We start from the raw sequence: 27,954 nt of genomic DNA, 5'->3' as shown, positions 1-27,954 counted from the left end.
ATACCCCAATTCAGACAGCCCCACGCACATAATCCACAGTGAAGGAAAAGATCAAGAGTAAGTGGGAGGTAGATGACACGTGTGAAGGGCACGCAGGGATGTGCTGCTCGTGCTGCGATGCTCTCTGAAGAGAGACCAGAGACTTGAGGATGAAGGGAAGGAAAGAAGGTGTATACACAGCCTGGGGATAGGAAGCCTTCAGACAGGACAGTCAAACTCACCAGCAAAGAGGTCAGTAGCCAGAAAGTCCGTCCTGAGGCTGCCTTTGCTAGCCTGCCAGCTTTGGCTGGTGTGGGGCAGGCAGGGGGAGGAAACAAGGAGAAAACCAGAGAAGTTACTCATCTGCACTCTATGATGTCGATCCTTTCACCTCCCAACCAGAAAAGGTGAAAATATTATTTACATTTGGGTTACTAACATCAATACTTTAGCAAGTTCCTAGGAGGGGGAAAGGGAGCTCTGCCCCTCAGCCCACGCTTGAGCTGTGAAGCAGACGCATCACAGTGGGGCCTGGGCCCTCCGGGGCTGTCAGAAGCAACTTCCCAGACAAGGGATCACCTAAGTGCCACAAGTACTCAGTGGAACACTTCTGAAGCAAAATCCCTACAAAACTGATGGTTGAGTAACTTTTTCTGTACTCCTTAATATCTGATTGTTAAGCCAAAAGGAAAAAGGTTCTGTGAAACCGTGCGGCCCTGTAGAACAGAATGTGGGCCTTTGGGGCTCCTGAGCCTTTCAGGGTGGCTGAGAGATGCTGCCTTTCGGAGTCCTCCACATTTTTGCACAGTCACTTTGCTCTTCTTGCTGTTATCTCGTGAAACTCCTTTAGTCCCTTCTAATCCACTGGGGATTTAGAAACCAGGACATAAAATAGCAGGTTGGAAGGAACCTTCAAAGGCTACCTGGGAGGAGCAAGCACTGCTCTGTGAAATAGAGTGTGGGTCACTGTGCCTTGGGGGACTTCGGGGTAGTGAGGCTGCCAGGCAGGTCACCTGCCACACTCTGTGAGGTACACAAAGGCAGACTTTACGGCATGGGTAGGGCATGCGTCTAAAATGGGAGGATCAACAGCAGTAGCAAGAATATGCTACCTATCCCCAAACCCCAAACCTTTCCCCATTAAACACATGGCTCAGGAGCTAGGAAGACAGTCCATGGCAATGGGGGTGGGGGGCGGGGGGCCAACTGTCCCAACTGGGGCACAGGCCAGTGGCATTTCAGGAGTTTTGAAAATTTAAGTGCAGGGCCTGAGCTGTGCGGGTAAAGTACTATGAGCCACAGGCCAGAGCCTCTCTAGGCTCAGTCCCAGCAGACACACAGGTGTTCCTGAGGCTGAAGGGGGAAAGCTGGAGACAAACAGACCAAGATCATTTTATTTAAAAACCTGTTAAACCAATTCTAATTTGCAAGTTTTAAAGATTAAGGCAAGGAGGCAAGAAAGCCTTTCCATTAAATCAAAGCATCAGAGTGGTGCAACTCTAACATGCTGGCTTCACATGCCAGCAAAGGCAAGTACTCTTGGGACTGCAAGTGTCCGGCCGGTGCAGTTAGCCAGTCTGGAGCAAGATGGAGGCGTTCTAGGTCAAAACACCGGGATGCCAGGACCCAGAGGTCCACCCTGCCCTCCTTGCTCAGAATTCCCACTCAGGCTACACTCACTCTTTTGCCTGCTGACCTTCCATCTGAACAGCTGCCCACTCCAGGTCATCCCAGTTGCCAACATCACTTCCTGAAACCCAGTGACATTTATCCCTTAACATGCCAGGTCCATGTATGTGACCGACGCCACCAGCACCCTCTTGTCTGTGCTCCCACAACAGTCCTCCTGCCTCCCTGGATGGGGCCAGTCTTCAGTGCCATCACAGCCACACAACAACCTGTGGTTTGCCACTGTTCACTTCCACTCCAGCCACAGGTCTGTAAAGATAAGCAGTCCCAACTCTGCACCTGGTGTTGGTGCCAGTTCCTGAAGGTCTCTTCTGAGATAGCTCACCTTCCAGAAGGCAATTCCAGCTAGCCCTTCTATCGAACCCCTGGGTCCCAGGGGCTCTAGGAAGGAACATCAACACAGCTGAACTGGCTAAGTAGTGCACTGGAGGGAGAGCCTATCGCAGGGACTCTAAAGTGCTCTCAAGTTAACAGGCCCTTGGGCACCTGGGACAGGACAGACAGTGGACCTCCAGACTGGTCTGACAGGACACACTGGGTCGCTGTCTCCACATTTCACACAGCAGTTCAGTCACAGCTGGAAACAAACAGACCACAACAAGCAACTGACTGAACATCTAGAGTTCTGGTATCATCAAGTATGGTGGTTGTTTTTCTTATAAGCTCCTCAAAACCCTGTCCTTAAAGAATTTATTCTGAACATAAACCCAACAACCCATACGAAACGCAGAGCTGGACACCATCTGTGCTTTAGGCTCAACTGTTTACCTGCCTCTAGTTCAACACAGCAGCCCCGAGGAGCTGTGCCCACAGCCTGACGCTCCCCCCAATCCCCCACAGCCTAACTGCCTTCTAAGCACACCCAGCATGCTTACCTGCCCTGCTCCACGGGGGACTTTCAGCACCCTCTTAAAAGTGAGGGCGGCTGGGTGTGCGCTCTGCTCCAGCTCCTTTGCTTGGGATCCCAAGCTCCCAGGACACCTAAGTCAGGCCCCGTTATCAGAGAAAAGAAGCCAAACACATGCTATCAGTCCCCCACTTCATCTAGTACCTGCTCAAACCAGGATGCAGGGACCTTAGACACCACTCGGCCTCAGTCTGAGTGCCACCAGGGACAAGCCGCACGGCTTTCCAGGGGGCCCACCCCCACCTCTGTGTAGTCCTCAGAAGAGTCTGTTATGATGCCAAATTTACAACTGCCTTTCCCCTTCTGGCCAGAGAACAAGCCCACTCTTCCCTCCAGGACTCCATTCAGATCCGTGAAGCCCCTTCTCTTGCCTCCTCCAATTATTCCCAAGATGGCCCTGTCTCTTCATCGGTTTGGTTGCTCTTACCTCCATTCCCTGCACGAAGCATTCAGGCCCATCCAATGCAGACCTCAAACTATTCTCAACCTGGACTTTAAGTGGAGTTTCTCAGAATGTACATGTCCACAGGAAAAAAAAACACATCTCAAAATATAACTATGCAGCACACAGCTAGAACCAAAGGAAGAGGGTGGGTAGCAGTAAACAATCCCTCCCACCCCAAGGAGCTGTCAAGCCCTCCGGACTCAGCGTGTGGGAGAAATGGGAAGCGATGATATTGTAGATTACATCTGAAACTTGCTCCAAAGATAGGACAGAAAAGTCTTTAAATGAAGTTTTACTGTGTTTCTAAACAAGTTGATTTCCTTGTGACATTCTGCCAATTACGTATTCAAAAGTAAAAGTCTTTGCAGAAAGTTCACAAAGCCTAATCCAAGGAAGGCCCTCGCGCAAGACGAGGAGCAGAAGGCGGGCACTGCGCGTTTCACCGAGTTCTGGAAATCGGCACCATCCTGCAGGAGGAACTTTCGCAGATGCCACCTCAGCAGGCCCTCCCACAGGCCACGCGGGCCCGCGGGCGGGGACAGGCTTAAAGGGGCAGTAGCGCGGTCGGCCTCCCCGCCTTTCATCCAAATTCGGTATTTTTCCTAAATGTCTTTTTCGTGCACGGACCCTGGGGCCCGTCCAAGTTGCACCCCAACCCTGACCACGCAGGCGGGCTGCAGGTGGAGGTGCGCCGGGCCTGCCCTCTCACCCCCACTCCCCTCCACCCCGGCCACCAGCGCTCCCCTGCGGCACAGGGGACAGGCCCGCGCCCCCAGACCCTCTGGGCTGGAGAAGGGGCGCTCGTAGTGGGGAGCAGGAGGGAAGAGGGGGCAACGGCCAGAGCCAACGTCACCGACCCAGGCCCAGGTTGGCCGCCCCTCCCCCAGTGCCGGGCTGGGCTGGGCGCCGGGGTGGAAGCGCGGCCCTGGGGGGGCTGCAGGCCGGGCGCGAGGCGCGGGGGAAACCGGGCCCTGGGGCTGCGGCGCGGCCGGGCCCCGTGCGCGGACTCAGGAAAGTTTCTCACTGCCGGTGCCAGAGCCGCGGCCATGCGCAGTGGTGACACGTAGCCGTCCCCCCACCCCCGCCGGGCAGGGCCCGCAGGAGGGGGGCGCCCGCGCCCTGGTGGGGGTCCTGGCGGGGCGGCCGGGGCGGGGGGCAGAAGGCCGCCCGGCCCCCTCCCCCGCCCGCGCCCCACGTCGGCAGGGCGCGCCACCGCCCCGCCCCCGGCGCCCCAACTTGCCAGACCCCGCCCCGGGCCCGGCCCCGCTCGCTCACTCCTGGGCTCGCGTCCTGCCGCCTGTCCGCCTGTCCGTCCACCCGCCGCGCGGGAGAAGCCGGTGCTCGAGGCCGGCGCCCGGGCCCCCGCCGCTATATAGGGCGGCAGCTCCAATCCCGCCGAGACACGTCAAGCCGCGGCGCCCCGCCCCGCCCGCCCCGCAGCCCCGCCCCGCAGCCCCGCACGGGACGAGCTCCCGGGCTGCCCAGCGCAACTCCGAAGAGCCTGGCAGCTCCCTGGCGGGGAGGACGGCGGTCGGGAGCCGGGAAAGGAACCCCACCAAGGCGCCGGCCAGGAGCCCCGCAGAGCCTGGCAAGGAGGAGAGGGCAGGAAGGAGGCTCTGCTTTGGAGGCAGGGGCCACCAACGATGCCACCCCCACCGAAACAAGAATCCTCTGCGCCAACACAAAGGAAATTAACTGCTGGTCCCGACCCTTGACAACTTCCAAAAGCTGGACGAGAGGACAACGCTAGCCTACTAAAACTCCCGTGGGGAAGCGATCGTGCCGCAGAGTGGGGGCCACAGAGCTTCATTCCCTCGCACCTTCCGTTCCTTGTGCCCCTCACTTCCACAACACACCCCTACTCACTTCTTTGGCTACCAGTTTAATCCACTTCAAAACGTGGAGTCCCCTTCCTTTAAAGAACGCATTATCTCTGCACTTATCCAGGTAAGAATGCGTGGGCAACCGTGTGCCCAACCCGAGACAAGGCTGAGCAGGGCTCCCACCCCAGTGGGCGGGCTGCATTCACTGTGTACCGGGGTAACTGCCTGTTTGGTTCTTGTCCGCAGGTACAGATCCAGTGTAGGAATTTGTACATACAAGGTTGGTTATACCTCCATAGAAGTGGCATGGTCAATGAATGAGCGTGCACCATTGATGGGACACACATTAGGGGAACAGCGAGGTCGGGCAGGCGGGAAGCCCAGGGCTGGGTCAGCACAACCTGTAGTAAAGACACAGGTGCTGCTCAGAATGGGAGCTGGTGAGGAGCTTTGGTGGCAGACGGCATATTACCAGCTGTGTTATTTTAGAAGACCACTGTCAAGGTACGTGGGAGCACGGGGGTCCAGGGCTACGGCAGTTGTTCAGTCTGAAGAAGACAATGACTTTTCATTACGATTGGAAGTAAACACCAAGGTGGCCTGCATTCCTTCTTAGTCAAGAACGGCAGGGAGGTCCCTGGCTGCCCTCACTCAAACGGGGAGACTGAAGGAATCCTGTACCGGTAAGGGGGAGTGTGATGCAAAAGCTCTGGAGTTCACATCAGGGATGTGCAAGTGAGATGCCCACTGGAGGCCACATGGAGACATCAAGCAGGCAGCTGTACAGCAAGCTGAAGGCCAGGCACAAGCCTGGCATGGCGGGCAGGGGCATCCCAGCACTTCACACCACTGGGGAGAGAAACCCTGCAAGGCAAGGGAACCCCATGCTCATCAAAGCTGAGCCTAAGTCGCCAATGGCACCTGGTCGGCGGCACCTCCTGAGACTTGGCAGAGCCTCTGTGAGTACCAGGGGCTGCTTCCTACCGCTGAGGTGCACAGGGGTCAACCAACAAGCAACTCGGACATATGTATGGTTGCTGTTTTTTTATTTCTGAGTGTTCAGCAGTGCAGGAGGGGATGAGGAGAAAGGAAGAGTGGAGGGATTTGGAACAGATCCAGCATCAAGAAACTTCCAGTGAAGGTGGGATGTCACCACAGGCAGAAGCTCACACAGTACCTGGTACATAGAAGACCTTAAACGAGTTGGTTAAAAAAAAAAAAATACATACATTTATATATATATATATATATATATATATATATATAGTCAAATGTTAAATCTGTGCCCTAAACAACCAACCCAGAAGATGCTTTTGTGCTGGTAATTAAGACCACTTTTCTTCCCAGCAAGCTTTAGTGCACTGAAACTAACAGTAAGGCAAATTGTGAGACATATGGGTCCAGAAATGTTCACACTAGATAATATGTGAGCCCCTATGGCTGCCTCAAAAGGTGAACAAGTCTGTGACAACTGAGTTTCAGTCCTCAGGGGACAGGGAAGAAACTTTGGGCCCACTCAAGGTGAACGGTTAAAACAAACCAACCCCCATCCCTTAAAGGCCTAACATTCAATAGAAGGTAGGTCCTAGAAAGAGCAGCAAAGTCCACTAGCATAGAGACTACAGGATGCTTTCTTGACTGGTCTGTGTTGGGAGATGGGAGCACCTCTTGAGGATTAGCAACCATGGAGTAGCACAGAGGTTCAGGGCTCATATTCCTGCAACCCCATTTGTCCAAGAACCCCTAGCCCAAACCTAGATATTAACAAAACAAAGAAACCCCACTCAGGAGGGAATAAACCTCACATCAGGCTGCAAAGGATATCCACAGACCACCCACAATGTAAAAAGGCTGAAGTCCAAAATTCAAAAAATAGAAAGACTGAAGAACTTCAGATGACAGATCAAACTGAAACTATAAAAAAAAAAAAAACACAAAGGGATTAGAGATACAAAAGCTGGCCTTAAAAAAAAAAAGAAAACAGAGATGGAACAATTGGAAGAGGCTTAGAACCACGGATAAGGAGACAGGGAGTCCAACATATGTCTAATAAGAGTGCTCGAAGTAGAAAGTACAGCTGACCCGTGAATAACACAGGTTTGAACTGCTTGGGTCCACTTACACACAGATTATTTCATCATGTATACTAGAAGCTTATTTGGAGATTTGCAACAATCTGAAAAAATCCTTTTCTTACAATACATGTAACATACAAAATATGTGTTAATCGTTGGTGTTATGTATGGTCAGGCTTCCTGTCCACAACAGGCTTTTAGTAGTTTTGGGGGAATCAAAGTTGTATGTGGATTTTCAACTGCACAGGGGGTCAGCACCCCTAACCCCCATGTTGTTCAAGTGTTAACTGTACAAATAACAGAATAAATATTGGAAAAATTGCAGAGAAAATACTAGAATATAAAGATAACATCCCTTCCAAAGAGACAGAATGGTGGCTAGTGGGATAATTTAAACAAACTGAGACCAAACGTACTATAACAAAACCTCAGGATGCCAAAGACAAGAGTAGATCTTAAAAACAACTAGACAGAAAAGCCAAGTTACTGCTAATGCAGCACTGTGAGATGGAGGGCAGACCACTTAACAGTACAAATCACACCCTAAAATTATACTGAAGGAAGTAACTGTCAACTGAAATTCTTTCTCTTATTTAAGCATAAAAATGAAGTAGACACATCCTAAGGATGAAGCAGTTGCCACCAACGGGAATGTCAGCACAATGAGAATGACAGCCAAAGGCTTACAGAAGGAGTATTGATCAAGTGAACAAGCACTGACCATGTACTAATGACAATTACATCTGGAGGGAATTAAAATATAAGGTAAATTAAAATTCCAGGCAGCAATAAAATATAAGGTGGTAGGAGGAAACTGAAGTTACAATACTTGAAGATCGTTATTTGAGGAGAGGTTAGAGATACTAATTTTAGCCCTTGGTAAATGAATGATAAAATTTTTAAGATAATCTAGTACACAGAAACGTTTTTTAACTTTCAAACCAAGCATCAAACTCATTCCAATGGAAGTTATTGATAATGTTCTAGATCTTGGATTGGGTGGTAGGTTCAGAGGTACTCAATACAATATGCATTATAACTTACTGTTTATTTTTTACTACTAATTACTAAAAAAAAAAAGGAAAAAAGAAAACATAATAGGAAGCAGGAAAAGTAAAAAAGAAGCAATGAAAAGACAAGGCAAATAAAACACAAACTATCGGATGGAAGAAATGAACGTCAAATGTGGCAATAATCTAATGTTAACACACTAAACTGGCTCGTTACAAAACCCAGCTGTAAGTTATTTATTTAAGAGTCCTAAACCATGAGGACATAGAGGGTGAAAGTAAGGGGGTAGAAGAAGTACAGCAGGCAAACACTAACCAAATGAATGCCAAGCTAACTATATTATTTTCACATAAAATAGACTGTAGGATAAGGAATATTATTAGGAAAAAAGGAGGTCAAGAATTTAAAAAAAACTTCATGTACGCACTTAATAACATAGCTACAAAATATATCAAGTAAACATGGAAGGTTACTAGAAGCTGATGATCCAAGATTACAAGGAAAGATTGACTCAACTCTTTTGATAACAGATAATGAAGACTAAAAATGTGCATAAAGTTAAAACAATGTAATTAATAAACTTACTTTATTGGACTTACATAATTCTTTGCTCAATGATTAGAAATGACATGCTCTTTTCACATATACATGGAATTTTTATAAAAATCAGCCAGGAGCTAATACAAAAACACGAAAACAAATGGCGAAGGATTAATATAACAGCAATAACAGTCTCTGACCCACAACACAGTCAATTAGAAGTCAACATAAAAATTTAAGAAGCCTGGAAATTAAAAAACTCACTCCTAAATAACTCATGAGTCAGAAGAAATCTGAAAATATTCAGAACTGAATAAAGCAGTTATATATCCAAACTTGTGGAATGAAGCAGTGTTACTTGGATGTTTATAGCCTCAAGCCATCATATTAGTAAAGAGGAAAAAATAAAAATTAGTTCATTATCCTCTCCTGAAATTAGAACAACAGAATAAATCTAAAAGTATAAAGAAATAAAGATAAGAAATCAATGAAGTAAAAGACATATACTAGAGAAAATAAACACAACACACTACTGAATCTTTAAGACCAGTTAGATCTCTGGCAAAAAATGACCAATGAAAGAAGAGAGAGAGAGAACAGGTTTTAAAAAAGCAATACTAAGAATTCAACAGGTGTCAAAAACTACAGCTACAACAGAGACTTTGAAAAATCATATAATTCTATTGAGAAAAGTATTATCAAGAACTTGAAAACAGATGAATTAGGCAATTTCTAGAAAGACAGTCTGTTAGAAATGGGAAGTTTAACCAGCCCTCTCCAATCTTCAAAGAAACAAATGTAAAAATCGAAAGAAAAACACAGGCCCAGATGCTTCTGTAAAGAAGCCCTGAGCAAGATTTTCTTTCTAACTCACTCAAAAATCTAGGAAATTTTAATACCTCCCAGACAAGGATAACAGGAGGAAATGTGTGAACTTCACCTAGGTACTTAAAAGCAAGAGCCTAAGGCAATTTAGCAAACTGATACAGAAATGAAAAAGCAAATAATAAATAATGGAAGTCAAGTTTACTCCAATAATACAAGATGGTACAATATTAGAAAAATGAAATAATTCACCACACTCCTTCAGCTCCAGGGCAAGAATGATTTGGTCATCTCAAAACACTGAAATAAAGAATCAATATGATTTATCCATTCCTGATAAAAAGGAGGAGTACAAGGATGTGTCCCTAATTATTAGATGTTGGGTACCTACCAAAAGCCTTTGTATGAGAAGCACTCACATTAGACCATGAATACAGGTTGTAACAGTGTTGTATTTATTCGAACCTGCATTAAGGATTCTAGCAATTAAGCAATTAAGGATCAGAGCAATAAGGTAAGAAAAAGAAATGCTCAAGGATTGGAAATAAAGTTGCCAGTGTTCATGGACAACAAAGCTGTCCAAACACAAGATCCAAGAGGATTTATGAATATATGATTAGAACTAACACTATTCTGGAAACATCAATATACAAAACATCAAACTATAAGAAATAAGTCTAATAATAAAAGAATAGGATTTATAGAGACTATTCTAAAATCCTTTGTTAAAATACAGAAAAGTCGTAATAAAGAAATGACGTTTACCTGTAAGACTTCATCATAGAGACTGTACTTCTCCCCTCATTAGACTAGAAATTGAAAGCAAGTACAGCTAAAATTTCAGAAAAGGTGTGAATATGCATGTGTATATGGCATTTTCCAACCAGATTTTATACTTTCATTTACAGATTTCTGTATATAATTTTTATAGCGACTGTATTATAAAATACATAAACAATTTTTAGAATACTTACATATGAAATTGTATATACAATGAACTTTATACAAAAGATCAAAGACCATGAATTCTGACACAACTCTGAGGAAAACAAGGTGGGGAGGACTTGCTCTCCTCACACATCAAGGTTGTACAGCTTTGGTAATTCAGGTAATGCAGTGCTGGTTCTGCAACAGGCACAGAGGACAGTGGCACAGACTGGAGGGTCCCAACATGGACACCACAATAGACAGAGATGTCACTCTCATAAGAGGTGGCCTGGGGGCAGGACTATGCAACCAGTGCCTCTGGGAAAACTGGTTATCTAGACAAGAGAAAAACTAAGGTCCTTCCTTCACACCACTCACAAGGCCTAGTAAGGCTTAAGATGCAAAATCCATGAGATAACAATCCCATTTCTAGACACATACTTTAGGAAAAGGCTCTCCCACGTGAGTAAATGGAAGCACATACAGAACATTTATCACAGCACTGTTAGCAACAGTCAACAACTTTAAGCCACCTGTCAAAGGATCAACACAGATAGATACACTGAGAGGTGTAACTTATGCTTCCTATCCTCTCTGCTTTAACTGATTACCCAGTAGGAACTCACTGAGGTGAGGCCACACTGATGAGGGCTCTGGAGGAGCACTGGACCAGAGGACATATCCGAGGCTGTGGACCCGCTCAGGTCCTACACTTGCTCAGAGGCCCTGCGATCCTGTAGGAAGCTGGCACTAAGAGATGAGAGAGTTTAGCACAGTTTGCTCTCCCATACTGAGTGTGGTGGTCAGGTCAGGGCAAAGAAGAGTATGTTTTCAGCCCCCTAGATGGCTAAAATAGACTAATAAATTCCTTTTATGATTAAGCTTGTTTATACTTGGCTATAAATATAAACTGTAGTATCAACCAAAGTTGACTTGCAGAATACTCTTAACACTGAACACATCAAAACTAGGTTCTTCTCTGAAGCTCAGAGAGTATTTACTACCATGTGTACATTCAACTCAGCAGCTCTGTTTCCCTGAAATAGTGGTACAAGTTCAGGCGAGAAGTAAATAAATAGCTGTAGCCCTGTTTTCCTTTACGTCGCTTTGTTCTTTCTCCACTAATTGTCAGTTTCACCTCTTCTCAGGAAGTGATAAAAAAGGAAACTTAGAACTTTCAAAGACAGTTACTCTTATTAGATTCATGTATTTCTCAGTGATGTGAAAATGCATAACTCAGGAGTTAGCTAGGCTGTGACAGGCATCCACAGTGGAAGGAAGTGTAGAGGGAACCCTAAGTCTGGCATCTGGTACCCGACTTCAGAATCTTGCTCACATCCCATCTGGGTCACCTTGGCTGTTTGTCCCAGCTCTCAACTTTTACAAGTTTCCCATTTGTAAACTTTTGAGGCCTTTGTGAATTGTTAAAAAGATAAAGGAATATAATCTGCCCTATAGTAGGCATCTCAACTGGGGATATTAGTGTTTATTCCACTAAATGAACAAACCACATTCTGCTAAATGAGTACATTTAATGCAGTTATCTGCTACAATTGAACAAACACTGAAATAATCAGTATATCTTTATACAGATGAGTAAAGAGTAGTACCTACAGCATACTTCAAGAACATGTGTTGGATAAATATATCTTGTGACTTTTTTTTAAAAAGTGGATGGGACAAATGTTAGAGTCAAAAGACTAAGATAATGGATTTGCATAGAAATGAAATGAAACATTACTCTTTAGAGCTGTGGTGGCCAGCACTAATTGGCAATGTGCGGCCTAACACTTGAGGTGTGGCTGGTGCCAGCTGATGTATGCTGTAAGTCTAAGACACATAATAGATTTTGAAGACTTAATATGAAAAAATACAATGTAAAATTTGTTATTAGGAATTAATGAAATGATAATATTTTGGATTGGGTTAAAATACATTATTGAGCTTACTTTCACTTGTTTCTTTTTACCTTTTTAAGGTGGGTACTAAAAAATGTTCAGTTATACATGGAGCTCTTATTTGAACAGCAGCTGCTATATAGTTGGTTCCCAACCAAAGCAGAAATGTAATCTGACAAGCTTTTCTGATTAATAAACTTTCTATAATAACAATCCTAAAAGGGAAAAAAATCCCAATAATTTATTTCACATCTTTTAAAATGAATAAATTCAGATTAGGGGGTCAGTCATGAAAATATCTCAGGGGTGTGTGGTGCATGGTAGTCTCAGAAATTTCTGGGAAAGAAGTGCCCAAGCTTAGTTTATAGTATTTCTTCCAAGGACTCTAGCAACCCATCCAAAAAAAAAAAAAACCAAAAAGGACAAAAGATACAAATATCTTTCACGGACATTGAGGAAATGTTTATTTAATTTGTAGAAAAGAAATGCAAATTGAATATAGGATAAGATTGTACCTTCACCTCTCAGTTCGGCAAAAATAAAGTTAGATGACTGTCAGAAAAGGTGTGGGAAAACTGGTGTAGCTGAAGGAGTAAAATGGATGTGATCCACATGTTGCAATTTAAATTTCAAGTACTCTCTGACCTGGAATTCCAACTTGTAAGAATTTCTCACCTATATACTCATGCATGTATCCAAAGATGAATGTACTGCAGCATTTCTGCAGGAGCTGGTTCTCACACTAGGAGACAGAGTAAACAAGCCATGGCAGAGCCATCTCAGAACCAAGCATAAAGCCAAGTCTGGCCCCCAGCCACCCTGGGGGCTAACTCCCTTCTCCACCAACAGATGGCCCAAGCCCAGCTATCCCCATGACAGTGGATGCATGCTCCTAAACCTGCTAATGCCCGTTTTGCTCGTTAAGGCAAACATATAACGTTACAATAATACAAAATAAGGAAATAAGAGCATAGAGAAATGTTTCTACATTACCATATTGAAATTCTCCAATAAATTCAGATTGCTTTAAAAAAATTATGTCAGTTGAGAGGGCGGAGCCAAGAGGGTGGCATGAGTAGAGCAGCGGAAATCTCCTCCCAAAACCACACATATTTTTGAAAATACAACAAATACAACTCTTCCTAAAAGAGAGACCAGAAGACACAGAACAACAGCCAGACTACATCCACACCCGTGAAAACCCAGCGCCTCGCGAAGGGGGTAAGATACAAGCCGCGGCCCGGAGGGACCCGAGCACCCCTCACCCCAGCTCCGGATGGGAGGAGAGGAGTCGGAGCGTGGAGGGGGAGGGAGCCCAGGACTGCTGAACACCCAGCCCCAGCCATCCGGACCAGAGCGCAGACACAGTGCATGCGTGGGGTCCTGGATACTAGGGAAACAGGACAGTAAGACCTGTGAGCGGGTCCCCGCAGCCGGTGCCCTGGGGACAAAGAAAAGCAAGTGCTTTTTGGAAGTCTTAAAGGGATAGGGACCCCACAGTTGGAAGGAAGCGTCCCAGGACACTTAGCCCAGCAGCTGGGAATCCCGGGGAACTCCGGGCACCCTAACCCCATGGGCAGCAGGGAAGCTTGGAGGCCCCTCACGGAGATAAACAGCCTCCCGGCCGTTTCCCCTCCGATGCAGCCCCGCAGTATTGGAGCAGCCACCCGAGGCAGGCCACGCCCACGGCAACTGCGGAGCTAAACTCCATAGCGGCCAAGCAAGAATCAGAAGCCCCGTCTGCGCGCAGCTGCCCAGCACAAGCCGCTAGAGGCCACTGTTCTCCCAGGAGAGGAGGGCCACAAACCAACAAGAACGGACATTCTCCCAGCCCTCACTCGCGCCAGTTCTGCAAACTATCTCTATCACCATGAAAAGGCAGAATTTGAGACAGACCAAAACCACATAGGCAACCCCTGAGAAGGAGACAGACCTAACCAGCCTACCTGAAAAAGAATTCAAAATAAAGGTCATAACCATGCTGACGGAGCTGCAGAGAAAAATACAAGAGATAAGGGATGACATCCAGAGGGAGATTACAGAAATGAAACAATCTCTGGAAGGATTTGTAAGCAGAATGGATAAGATGCAAGAGGCCACTGATGGAATAGAAACCAGAGAACAGGAACGCATAGAAGCTGACGCAGAGAGAGATAAAGGGATCGCCAGGAGTGAAACAATATTAAGAGAACTGTGTGACCAATCCAAAAGGAACAATATCTGCATTATAGGGTTACCAGAAGAAGAAGAGAGAGAAAAAGGAATAGAAAGAGTATTTGAAGAAATAATTGCTGAAAACTTCCCCAAACTGGGGGAGGAAATAATCTATCAGACCACGGAAGTACACAGAACACTCAACAGAAGGGAACCAAGGAGGACAACACCAAGACACATAATAACTAAAATGGCAAAGATCAAGGACAAGGACAGAGTTTTAAAGGCAGCCAGAGAGAGGAAAAAGGTCACCCACAAAGGAAAACCCATCAGGCTATCATCAGACTTCTCAACAGAAACCCTACAGACCAGAAGAGAAAGGCATGATATATTTAATGCAATAAAACAGAAGGGGCTTGAACCAAGAATACTGTATCCAGCACGATTATCATTTAAATATGAAGGAGGGATTAAACAATTCCCAGACAAGCAAAAGAGGAGGGGATTTGCCTCTCACAAACCACCTCTACAGGGTATTTTAGAGGGACTGTTCTAGACAGGAGCACTCCTAAGACTAAACAGATGTCACCAGAGAAAATAAAATCACAGCAAAGAAAGCAGACCAACCAAATACTAACTAAAGGCAAAAAATAAAATCAACTACCCACAAAAGCAGTTAAAGCAAACACAAAAGAGCACAGAATAAAACAACCAACATATAAGGAATGGAGGAGGAGGAATAAGAAGGGAGAGGAATAAAGAATCACCAGACAGTGTTTAAAACAGCTCAATAAGCGAGTTAAGATAGACAGTAAGATACTAAAGAAGCTAACCTTGAACCTTTGGTAACCACGAATCTAAAGCCTGCAATGGCAATAAGTACATATCTTTCAATAGTCACCCTAAATGTAAATGGACTGAATGCACCAATCAAAAGACACAGAGTAATAGAATGGATAAAAAAGCAAGACCCATCTATATGCTGCTTACAAGAAACTCACCTCAAACCCAAAGAGACACGCACAGACTAAAAATCAAGGGATGGAAAAAGATATTTCATGCAAACAACAAGGAGAAGAAAGCAGGTGTTGCAGTACTAGTATCAGACAAAATAGACTTCAAAATAAAGAAAGTAACAAGAGATAAAGAAGGAAATTACATATAAAGGGCTCAGTCCAACAAGAGGATATAACCATTATAAATATATATGCACCCAACACAGGAGCACCAGCATATGTGAAACAAATACTAACAGAACTAAAGGAGGAAATAGAATGCAATGCATTCATTTTAGGAGACTTCAACACGCCACTCACCCCAAAGGATAGATCCACCAGACATAAAATAAGTAAGGACACGGAGGCACTGAACAACACACTAGAACAGATGGACCTAATAGACATCTATAGAACTCTACATCCAAAAGCAACAGGATACACATTCTTCTCAAGTGCACATGGAACATTCTCCAGAATAGACCACATACTAGGCCACAAAAAGAGCTTCAGTAAATTCCAAAAGACTGAAATTCTACCAACCAACTTTTCAGACCACACAGGTATAAAACTAGAAATAAATTGTACAAAGAAAGCAAAAAGGCTCACAAACACATGGAGGCTTAACAACACGCTTCTAAATAGTCAATGGATCAACGACCAAATTAAAATGGAGATCCAGCAATATATGGAAATAAATGACAACAACAACACAAAGCCCCAACTTCTGTGGGATGCAGCGAAAGCAGTCTTAAGAGGAAAGTATACAGCAATCCAGGCATACTTAAAGAAGGAAGAACAATCCCAAATGAATAGTCTAACATCACAATTACTGAAACTGGAAAAAGAAGAACAAATGGAAAAAAAAAATAAAGTCAGCAGAAGGAGGGACATAATAAAGATCAGAGAAGAGATAAATAAAATTGAGAAGAATAAAACAATAGAAAAAATCAGTGAAACCAAGAGCTGTTCTTTGAGAAAATAAACAAAATAGATAAGCCTCTAGCCAAACTTATTAAGAGAAAAAGAGAATCAACACACATCAACAGAATCAGAAATGAGAATGGAAAAATCACAACAGACTCCACAGAAATACAAAGAATTATTAAAGACTATTATGAAAACCTATATGCTAACAAGCTGGAAAACCTAGAAGAAATGGACAACTTCCTAGAAAAATACAACCTTCCAAGACCGACCAAGGAAGAAACACTAAAGTTAAACAAACCAATTACGAGCAAAGAAATTGAAGTGGTAATCAAAAAACTACCCAAGAACAAAACCCCTGGGTCAGACAGATTTACCTCGGAATTTTATCAGACATTCAGAGAAGACATAATACCCATCCTCCTTAAAGTTTTCCAAAAAAATAGAAGAGGAGGGAATACTCCCAAACTCATTCTATGAAGCCAACATCACCCTAATACCAAAACCAGGCAAAGACCCCACCAAAAAAGAAAACTACAGACCAATATCCCTGTTGAACGTAGATACAAAAATACTCAACAAAATATTAGCAAACCCAATTCAAAAATACATCAAGAGGATCATACACCACGACCAAGTGGGATTCATCCCAGGGAAGCAAGGATGGTACAATATTCGAAAATCCATCAACATCATCCAACACATCAACAAAAAGAAGGACGAAAACCACATGATCATCTCCATAGATGCTGAAAAAGCATTCGACAAAATTCAACATCCATTCATGATAAAAACTCTCAGCAAAATGGGTATAGAGGCAAGTACCTCAACATAATAAAGACCATATATGATAATCCCACAGCTAACATCATACTGAACAGCGAGAAGCTGAAAGCTCTTCCTCTGAGATAGGGAACAAGACAGGGATGCTCACTCTCCCCACTGTTATTTAACATAGCACTGGAGGTCCTAGCCAAGGCAATTAGACAAAACAAAGAAATACAAGGAATCCAGATTGATGAAGAAGTTGTTAAACTGTCACTATTTGCAGATGACATGATATTGTACATAAAAAACCCTAGACTTCACTCCAAAACTACTAGAACTGATACCGGAATACAGCAAAGTTGCAGGATACAAAACTAACACACAGAAATCCGTGGCTTTCCTAAACACTAACAATGAACCAATAGAAAGAGAAATCAGGAAAACAATTCCATTCACAATTGCATCAAAAAGAATAAAATACCTAGGAATAAACCTAACCAAAGAAGTGAAAGACCTATACCCTGAAAACTATAAGACACTCTTAAGAGAAATTAAAGAGGACACTAACAAATGGAAACTCATCCCACGCTCTTGGCTAGGAAGAATTAATACAGTCAAAATGGCCATCCTGCCCAAAGCAATATACAGATTCAATGCAATCCCTATCAAATTACCAACAACATTCTTCAACGAACTGGAACAAATAGTTCAAAAATTCATATGGAAACACCAAAGACCCTGAATAGCCAAAGCAATCCTGAGAAAGAGGAATAAAGTGGGGGGGATCTCACTCCCCAACTTCAAGCTCTACTACAAAGCCATAGTAATCAAGACAATTTGGTACTGGCACAAGAACAGAGCCACAGATCCGTGGAACAGAATAGGGACTCCAGACATTAACCCAAACATATATGGTCAATTAATATACGATAAAGGAGCCATGGACATACAATGGGGAAATGACAGCCTCTTCAAGAGGTGGTGCTGGCAAAACTGGACAGCTACATGTAAGAGAATGAAACTGGATCACTGTCTAACCCCATACACAAAAGTAAATTTGGAATGGATCGAAGACCTGAACGTAAGTCATGAAACCATAAAACTCTTAGAAAAAAACATAGGCAAAAATCTCTTGGACATAAACATGAGCGACTTCTTCATGAACATATCTCCCCGGGCAAGGAAAACAAAAGCAAAAATGAACAAGTGGGACTATATAAAGCTGAAAAGCTTCTGCACAGACACCATCAATAGAACAAAAAGGTACCCTACACTATGGGAGAATATATATTCGTAAATGACAGATCCGATAAAGGCTTGATGTCCAAAATATATAAAGAGCTCATGCACCTCAACAAACAAAAAGAAAATAATCCAATTAAAAAATGGGCAGAGGAGCTGAAAAGATAGTTCTCCAAAGAAGAAATTCAGATGGCCAACAGACACATGAAAAGATGCTCCACATCACTAGCCATCAGAGAAATGCAAATTAAAACCACAATGAGCTATCACCTCACACCAGTAAGGATGGCTACCATCCAAAAGACAAACAACAACAAATGTTGGCGAGGTTGTGGAGAAAGGGGAACCCTCCTACACTGCTGGTGGGAATGTAAATTAGTTCAACCATTGTGGAAAGCAGTATGGAGGTTCCTCAAAATGCTCAAAATAGACTTACCAATTGACCCAGGAATTCCACTTCTAGGAATTTACCCTAAGAATGCAGCACTCCATTTTGAAAAAGACAGATGCACCCCTATGTTTATCGCAGCACTATTTACAATAGCCAAGAAATGGAAGCAACCTAAGTGTCCATCAGTAGATGAATGGATAAAGAAGATGTGGTACATATACACAATGGAATATTATTCAGCCCTAAGAAGAAAACAAATCCTACCATTTGCAACAACATGGATGGAGCTAGAGGGTATTATGCTCAGTGAAATAAGCCAAGGAAGGAGAAATACAAATACCAAATGATTTCACTCATATGTGGAGTATAAGAACAAAGGAAAAACTGAAGGAACAAAACAGCAGCAGAATCACAGAACCCAAGAAGGGACTAACAGTTACCAAAGGGAAAGGGACTGGGGAGAATGGGAGGGTATGGAGGGATAGGGATGGGGAAGAAGAAAGGGGGTATTATGATTAGCATGTATAATGTGGAGGGTGGGGAAAGGGGAGGGCTGTGCAACACAGAGAAGACAAGTAGTGATTCTACAACATCTTACTACGCTGATGGACAGTGAATGTAATGGGGTTTGTGGGGGGGACTTGTGTAGGGGAGAGCCTAGTAAACATAATGTTCTTCATTTAATTACAGATTAATGATAACAAAATTTTAAAAATAAATAAACAAACAAACAAATAAATAAATAAAAATTATGTCAGTTGAAACAAATCTTAAACCATATGCCCAGGGTCCATGCTAACCACTGAAGAATATGCAGCTCCACATTGTGTTGACACGTAGCCGCTGTGTTAGGAAGACACCTATGTATGCACACAGTACCTGTAGGACACTCAAGCCACTGAGAATAGAAGAACAGGGGCACCAAGCCAGGTACTGAGAAACATCAGCAGTAGCAGCTGGATAAAGGAGGGCGACACACTAATGGACTTGGAAAGGTAACAAGATACAACCTAACAATAAAGTTACTAAGCTGGGAGGTGAGCACATATACTGCTTGTACCACTTACCAAAAAAATGTGCTTTAAAAGGCATAGACATTATGGACAGACATATGTTCAGTGCCATGAGAGCTGACTACAGGAGGAGAAAGCTCTGCATTCATGATGCTTGTTACTTTTCCAACAGATACTACCATCTGGAGAGGCAAACCGAGGAACTATGAGGTAGTATTAGCTACCACAAATCGGAGAAAAGCACAGTCCCAAGAATTCTTTTCTTTGCTGTGTTATTAGACCACGTAATCATTAAGAAGTCTGAAGCAAGACTTTTGTTGTTAATTTCTTTGTGAGGGACCACTCATTACCAAAAGAATGAGACTTTGCATTAACCCATTAAAACTTTTGGGAATTGGAAGATACTTAAGAACTGTCTTTAAATATGAAGTAAGGAAGGAAGGGCTGAATTCTGTCCAGTGGCCAGCATGGCACCAGGGACAACAAGGCGCAGGGGAGGGCTGTAGGAACATCTTTCACCTCAGTGCAAAGAGAAAGGCCTCTAACAGTGAGCACGCCCCCCTGGACTTGCACCCTGGAAACCAGGCAGAGACTGCTCCCACCAGCAGCATGCTCCCCACTGTCTGGCTTAGATGACTCCTTACAGCTCCTCCGTCTCTAAAATTCTTTGTTCAGTGAAGAAACCGGCCACTAGTTCCATGTAGAAATGCATCCATGTCTCTGAACACCATGGTGACACGTTTCAGAGCAGCCCCTGGACACACATAGTCCTCATTCCCCATCCCCAGGGGAGGGGGTGAGGATGCTGCATGGGACACAGACACAGCAAGGCCCATCTCAAGGTGATGGTGGCTTCTGGGAAGACAAGAGCAGCAAGGGTGGGATGGGGACAGACACCTACAGATGAGGCCCTGGCAGCCTCGCCTCGATCCGACAACTAAATATATACTTTTAATCTTCCGACTATGAATCCCTTGAAAGGACAAGAAACAAAATAATTCCAAGTTTGACGTAGGGCAACAACCAATCCCTGAAGATGTTTTTTTTCCTACAATTTACACAGAAAAGTTCCATGAGCTAGAATGAGCTTAGCTCATGTTTATCAAAAACTGTGCTATGGATACAAAGCTAGTTAAAGTCCTGGGTGGAAATACTTGGGAATTAGAAACAGTTCTACCCAAGTAGAAATACAATGCTTTTCCACAAAGGAACAAACATGACAAAAATCCAGTCTTTGGATTCTCCCCTCCAGATGTTGAGCCCCAGTGGGTGACAGTCTGGGCTCAGAGTGTGCCTCTGCTTGGTGATACCAGGCACATTACATTTTTTCACTTGGCCTGTTTCCTTGTTTGTCAAATAAGGAGGTGGGACCCCATCATTTCTTCCAGTACTATCTTTCTGAGTCTGCTCTAGGGAGTAAACCTAACTTTTGGATTTAAAGACTTCCTAAGAAACCCTTAATTACACAGCTGTCCCCCACCAAAGATCTCAACATTAAGGTGCACAAACACAACCACCATTGGACAGACCAAAGAAGATAGAGCCTACTCTGTCCTGAGTCAGGCAGCAGAGAGCTTGGCCACGGTGCTGTAAGAACAAATGGGGGCAGGAGCTTAGCTGTTCATCTGTCATGAAAGAAAGCTGGGCAGGGAAAGAACAAACTTAACCTTCCTATTTATGAGAAAACCAACATAACCAAAGAGGGCAGATGATAAAAGACAACCTGTCTGTGGCCCCACAGGAGGCCAGCAAGGTCCAGATCAGCATGGTGGTATCCAGTGAGGGAGGCCAACTCTAAGCAGGGTTTCAGCACCCACTTAGGATGAACTCTAACTGCTGCGTGAAGAAAGGCTTAAAGGACAACAGCAGAAACAGTGAGAAATAAAAAGCTAACAGAAAGTCTGGAAACAACCACAACTTCCATGAGGAGAGTGACTGAAAACATCATGTCATATGCATGCAATGAAATGACTCACAGCACAGACCCAGAGAAGATGGGCACACACGAGGGCATGGCCTCCAGCGCTGCTCTTCGGGAAAGGAGGAGGGGCCGCAGGTGCAGCCCATGCTACCTTACTTATTCTAGGAAGAGTCAGAGATGCAATGCACATACATCCCTCTGTATTTTCAAAAAGAAATAATGGAAGATAACTGGGAGAAGTGGGGGGCGGAATGGGATGGATGCCAAACTCATCTGAATATACCATGATTCACAATGTTGCTTTTAGAACCATATAAATCAGAGAACAAACTCTCAAAGTAAATAAAATATGTCTTGCCTCTTCATCTTGACGCTGGTTATATCAGTGGGTTCAGTTAGTGAAATTGAGCCATATGCACTAAGGATTTGCAGTTTTCCTATGTTTACACTATAATAAAAAGCCTACTAAAAAAGTTCTAACAAATCTAACCATGTCACACTGGTGGCACAAGCATCAGAGAAGACATAACTTTAAAACACAATTATCTGACAGTATACTCCAAGTGAGACATGTCTTAATAATGTTTAGTACTGTTATTCTTAAAATGTTATATGAATCACAGGATAAGGTGACTAGGTAATCAATTTAACATGCTGAAGAACCAAGATTTTTGGCCTAAGTAAAACATGCACATTGAAGTGAAAACCAAGTCAGTGTTACACGAACTAGAAAGAACTACACTCATGACTGGGCCCGCGTCCGTCCGTCACCAGAAGCAGGGCGGCAGCAAGGAGTGTCCTCAGCGCGCAGGATGTGTCACCCACATCACTCCCCACTAGGAGGAACTGGGCCTGCTGGGCACCAATGGCGGATCCGGGCCTGGGGCAGAGTATGACAAGATGGGGCATCTTGCTGTGGCAGAAAGGTGGTGGCCCCAGACAATGGGGCCCTGTCCAAGGAACACAACCAACTTGGGGGAACAATATGAGCATCAAAAAATGGCTTCAGTGGGTTGAAACACATTTACATACAGAGCAGTGAGTTTATAATACTCGGGGGGAAATGCCACAAATAAATGTCTTGTCACTTGAGATGTTGCTAGTCCCATGCACTCTAAGACACTGATAAAGGAAAGAAAGTATTCATTTCTCCTTTTTCTCCAGTGGAAACTGTGTTTCTGGGTAGCCAGAATTGGTAAGAACAACCTTCTTTATATACAAGAATGCCAACTAATACATGTATAAACAGAATAAGACAAATCTTCATTTTGTAATTGCTAATTTTAGGCTAAATCATGGCCCCCAAAGATATCCATGTCCTCCCTAGTACCTGTGAATGTTACAGATGAATTAAGAATACTGACATGGGGAGACTGCCTTGGACTAAGCAGGTAGTACTAAATGTAACCACAAGTGTCCTTAAAATCACGTGCTTTTAGAGGAGGAGGATGCAGGTGGCTTTGAGAAGCCAGAAAATGCAAAAAACGATTCTTCCCTACAGCCTCCAGGAGGCCCTGCTGACACCTTGACTCTACTCCAGGGAGACTGACTTCAGCCCAGTTTGTGATACTTTGTTACAGCAGCACTGGAACTGATACACCAATGAGATAATGGACACAAGCAAGATGGCTGTTCAACGCAATGGATAAGTGGTTGATAAAGACCTTTATAAGGGATAAAACCAGCCTGCTGACTCTGTACCCATGGGTCAATCATAACATCCCAAAAAGAAAGACAGCCAGATATTATGCCACTGGTATAACACGTTAAGTGCAAGCACAGCCTATGATATAGCGATGCCGCTCCCACCTCCCACACAATCCCACCTAAACCCATCCCTGCAAAACACAAAAATGAAAACAAAAACCAAACCCAAAACCAAGTGAGCATCCAGACCTAGCTACCAATTCACAGGAAATACAAGCACCAAATCCAGAAAGTAGGAAATCCACAGCACAAATGACCCGGCTGCTTTCATAAGCAAACGGCATTAAAAAAAAAAAGTAAGAAAGGAGTTGTTATAGATTTTAAAAGAGACTTAAAAGAAGCATCAACTAAATGCAGCATGGAGACCTTCTTTGGGTTTTGATTCCGATAAAGCAAGTATAAAAGCCCTTTGCAGCATATGGAGAAAACTGAACACAGAATAGATATTGGATGACATTAACAAAGTATAGTTAATTTTGTTAGGTCTGACTTCTTTAAGCTCCCATCTACTAAAGATACATTGCTAAAGTGTTCACAAGTGACAAGAGATTTGAGATTTGCTTTAAAATACTCAAACTCAAAAAGTAAGGGAAGAGGGGAGTATAAAGATAAAACAAATATGGCAAGATGCTACCAATTGTTAAAGCTAGTAGATAGATAACATCGGTATACTCTTCTATTGTGGAGTATGTTTGAAAGTTTTCCTAATAAGGTTTTAAAAAGGAAAAGATCAAAGAACACTACTTATTAAAGTCTACAGGATGCTGCCAAAGCTATACTCAGAGGGTGAATCAAACTTGTAAATTTTATTACAAGAATGAAAATAAATGAGCTAAGCAATCAAGTCCAGATGGAGAGAGAAAACAGAAGTAGTGAAGGAAAAAATTAAAATTGGTGAAACTGAAAACACAAAAAAACAGCTGACTTGGTCAATCAAAACCAAAATCATTTTCTGAGGGAAAAAAAAAGCAATTAAGAGCAATTAACTTTTTAGTCCGACAAAGAAAAGGACTGAACAACACACAGAAGACAAGGTCATAGTGCTTGCCTGGTTTTGAAATAAGAATGGTATTACCAATGACAGTAATTATATCTTCTGGTAACTCCCAAGGAAGTAAGAGTTTCTTTGTCCTCTGGGGGTCCCACAAATTATTTTTGTATCTCACTGGTACTAATTGGGTTCTAAGCCCATTAAGGGACCAATAACTGTAGCCAAGGGACCAAGGGGGTGGGACATGTCTATTAGCCACAGCCAATCAGGGTACAGTCATGCAGCTGGGCCATTTCATCCAAAACACATGGCTTGTACATGGTGGAAAAGGTGGCTCCCCAGAGGAAAATCAGGGAACTGTTTTGCCTCCCTAAAAACAAATGAATGCAGAGAAAAGAGGTTATCAATGACAAACCAGTTTAAAAATATGCAAAATTTTAAACAAAATACCAGCCCAATAAATCCGGCATTAAATTTAGGAAATAAGACACTATGACTAAGTAAAGTCTGTTCTAGTGATGCAGTAATGATTATTAGGAAATGTATACACCTCACATTTACAGCTCAAAGGAGGACAAATAAACATACATATGACTGATGGACGGCCATCCTAAAAAATGCCCAAAAGACCGATGAAATTCATCACTATTCCTTGCTTCCTATTGAATTTAACACCAGGAATAGAGGAAAATGGCTATGTGAAAAGTATTTCCCAGAAATAAAATATATCATACTTCATGTAAAGCTCAAGTTATTCTATTAAGTAACAAAATGACAAAGATGTCCGGTATTTTCAAAGACTGTCAAACATGAGCTTAAGGAGACATAATTAAGCAAAGAGACAAATACCTGTTTGCAGAAGACCCCTCTACTGTAACAAAAACGAAAGTTCGCTAAGTCACAAAACATACACATGTGCGTGCATACACACAGGCGCACACACGCAGGCCTGAATCACGAAGAGGATGCCATGTCTCAACCAGGAGACTTAATCACAAGAACACCTATTGTCTCCAAGGTCATCTACAACCTCAAGCAAATGCCAAATAATGTCTGTGATAGAGTAATGGCCACCCAAAGATACCAGGATCCCAGTATCTAGAATGAAAATGTTACTTTATTTGGAAAAATGTTGAAGATCTTGAGATTACTGTGGATTATCTGGGTGGGACCTAAAGGCCATCACAAGTACTTTTAGAAAGAAAGGCAAAGAGACCACACAAAGGAGAAGCTGCATGGAGATGGAGGCAGACGAGTGGTGGGCCACAAGCCCAGGAACGTGGACGTGGCCCCCAGAAGACAGCAGAGTCGAAGGCCAGTCTCTCCTCTAGAGCAGCAGAGGGAGGATGGCCCTGAAAGATCCCCCATTTCCAGCCTCCAGAACTGTTGAGAAAAGCAGTTGCTGTTGTTTTAAGCCACTCAATTTGTGGTAATATATCAAGGAAGCCCTAGGAAGCTAACATCCCAGCAGGGCGTTCTATTGTTGTTTTTACTGTAAAAAAGAATCCCAAATTCACCTAAAAATAAAATCAGCCTAGTTTATCTGGGAAAGAAAAAGTCCATATACACTGCAAGCAACAGTAATTATTACTTGGCGGTATTAGCTAAGGAAGAGGAAAAAAGATGAATGGAATAGACTCAAACACCTACGAGCTTATCCTATATAAGTGCCACTTCAAATCAGCAAAGATGGACTAGGCAACAAACAGAATTGGGCCAATTTGTTATCCATTTTGGAAAAATATGAAGGTGATCCATACACCTCACACCATACTCCAAAATAAATTTTAGCTGGATTAGAGATCTGGAAGCAAACAATCGAGCCTTGAGGAGCTGGAAAGCCTGTGATTTGGGGGTGCAAAAGCCTACTGATGATACAGACTGGAGACAACACGGAGGATGATACTGACTCATCTGGTCCTATCGGAGTTTAAGAATCTTACACAGCAAAGACTATCTAATATGTATGGAAGTTAGGATACAAATAGTTTTTCTGTTTGGAAAACCTCTGAACTGGCTAGGACATGTGAACATACAGTTCAAAGAATATTAACACAAATTGCATAAACCCACGATCAGACGTTCATCCTCACTCAGCCCTTACTCTGAGGTGAACAAAAACGAGCAAAGGTGACACAGGTCTTGAAATGGTGAGGAAAAACAGGCCATAGTACAGCTGAGGATGTGTAAAATTAGAAGGCAATTTAAAGACAACAGTTAACAGACGTCCACACAGTCCAATTCAGCAGTCACTCTTCCAGGGAGCTCCTCTCAGTACCTGCACGAGAGTGCAGAAAGCACAGGATCTCAGGAGTGAGGCTGACAGCAGGGCTGTCACAGGCAGAGAACTGGAAAGGCTGGGCGCATCAGTGAGGCTGTGGCAACTGCACACTGACACCACACTGCAGGCAGACCAGTGCAAACAGTGAGGCCAGGGCCCAAGTAGTATCCTGCAGACAGCACAAAGACAGGGTACTGGGCTTTCTTTTTAAAACCCAGGACACCGGCTTCCACATAAGGGAGTGTCCACATAGCAGGGCTACGAGAGCCCAGCTGGGGTGAAGAGGATGTCTATGGGTTGGGGTGTCAGGGGCTGAATGAGGTGAAGAAGCCAGAGGGCAGCTGTGCAGGCCAGGGCAGCAATAGGAGACTGGGAACATACAGGGTGACTAATCGAATAGGCCAGTACATGAGGGACACTGGCACCGAGGACTGTCACTGTTGGAAAAGGGTGCTAGCAATTAAGAAAGGGATAAAGTAGAATGCAACCCTGTGACACCAGACTGCAGTTGGAGGTATGGGAATTAACACACCTTTTTCAATACACAGATATAAAAATAGACACATGCATAAGTACACAGGCATGCACATTTGCTTACATAAGCGTGTACATGTACGTGTACACACACACACACACACTCCGCAGCTTTGTCTGCTGAGAGAGGCCTGAGGGCAGGAACATCTCAACAACCAATCTACCTGGTGCCAGACTCTGCTTCAGAAGACCACCTGTCGTGAAAGGAACCCAGCCTGCTTGAAGAGAAGCCTGAGGCCAGGGCTGGGCCCAGGGGAAGCTGCCAGACCAGAAGGCGAGAGGTGCTAAGTGAGTAACGGGAACACAACAGAAGAGCATGGGGGCCGGCTTTAAGGGGCAGTGTGAGGACCAAAGTAAACATTGATAATAAAGAATGATAACTTACTGAATAAAATGGGACACGGTTAGCCTACCTTGATATTAATAAATGATTGATAATTAAGAAAATAAAAGTTTGATAGGAACAGATACTGAGTTTCAAGTACTGCCTCACTGTATATTTAATTATAAAGACCTCATAGTGGACAAGCCTGGCAAACACCACTTAAGGTGCCAAGTGATCACAGTCAACATCACTAGTAACGGGACAAAATGAAATTGTGCACTGTGATATAATGATTTACAAGAGATAGATACCTGGTCTTTAGATGGCCAAAGTATATTTCTCAGATATCTGGTCTTCAGCCAGTCCCTAAAACACTTAGGAGCCATGAAGTTGGAAAGGGTCTTTATGTTAATGAGACCTTTGGACCCCACCTGAGGGAAGGGCTGGTTGCCAGGGAGACCAACCATGTGACCAGAGGAGGGTGGGAACCTCCAGGGGAGAGCACAGAGGGGCTGGAGACCGACTCAGCGGACAGCCAGCGACTTAGTCAACCTTGACTCTGCAGTGCAGCCACCACGAACCACGA

The 27,954-nt window shown here is 43.8% G+C and overlaps 1 protein-coding gene across 3 annotated transcripts in view; it reads right to left on the bottom strand.

Annotated features, from left to right (window-relative positions):
• The window catches only part of HDLBP (high density lipoprotein binding protein), a 70,092-nt gene that overhangs the window by 30,312 nt on the left and 11,826 nt on the right, over positions 1–27,954 (bottom strand). The window contains exons 1-2 of one of the 3 annotated variants that reach the window (XM_036901301.2): positions 4,296–4,422; positions 222–286 (exon numbers count right to left, since the gene is read on the bottom strand). The gene's annotated coding sequence lies outside the window, so the exon portion shown is untranslated. Of the gene's footprint in view, positions 1–221; positions 287–4,295; positions 4,423–27,954 lie in introns of those variants that run through there. The other 2 variants (XM_036901303.2, XM_036901302.2) reach the window with 2 other exon arrangements.

Source organism: Manis pentadactyla, chromosome 6 (genome assembly GCF_030020395.1).
Source record: "Manis pentadactyla isolate mManPen7 chromosome 6, mManPen7.hap1, whole genome shotgun sequence".
NCBI classification, from domain to species: Eukaryota; Metazoa; Chordata; class Mammalia; order Pholidota; family Manidae; genus Manis; species Manis pentadactyla.
Note: the sequence above shows the minus strand (reverse complement) of the source record. Positions and strands in the feature narration are given on the sequence as shown.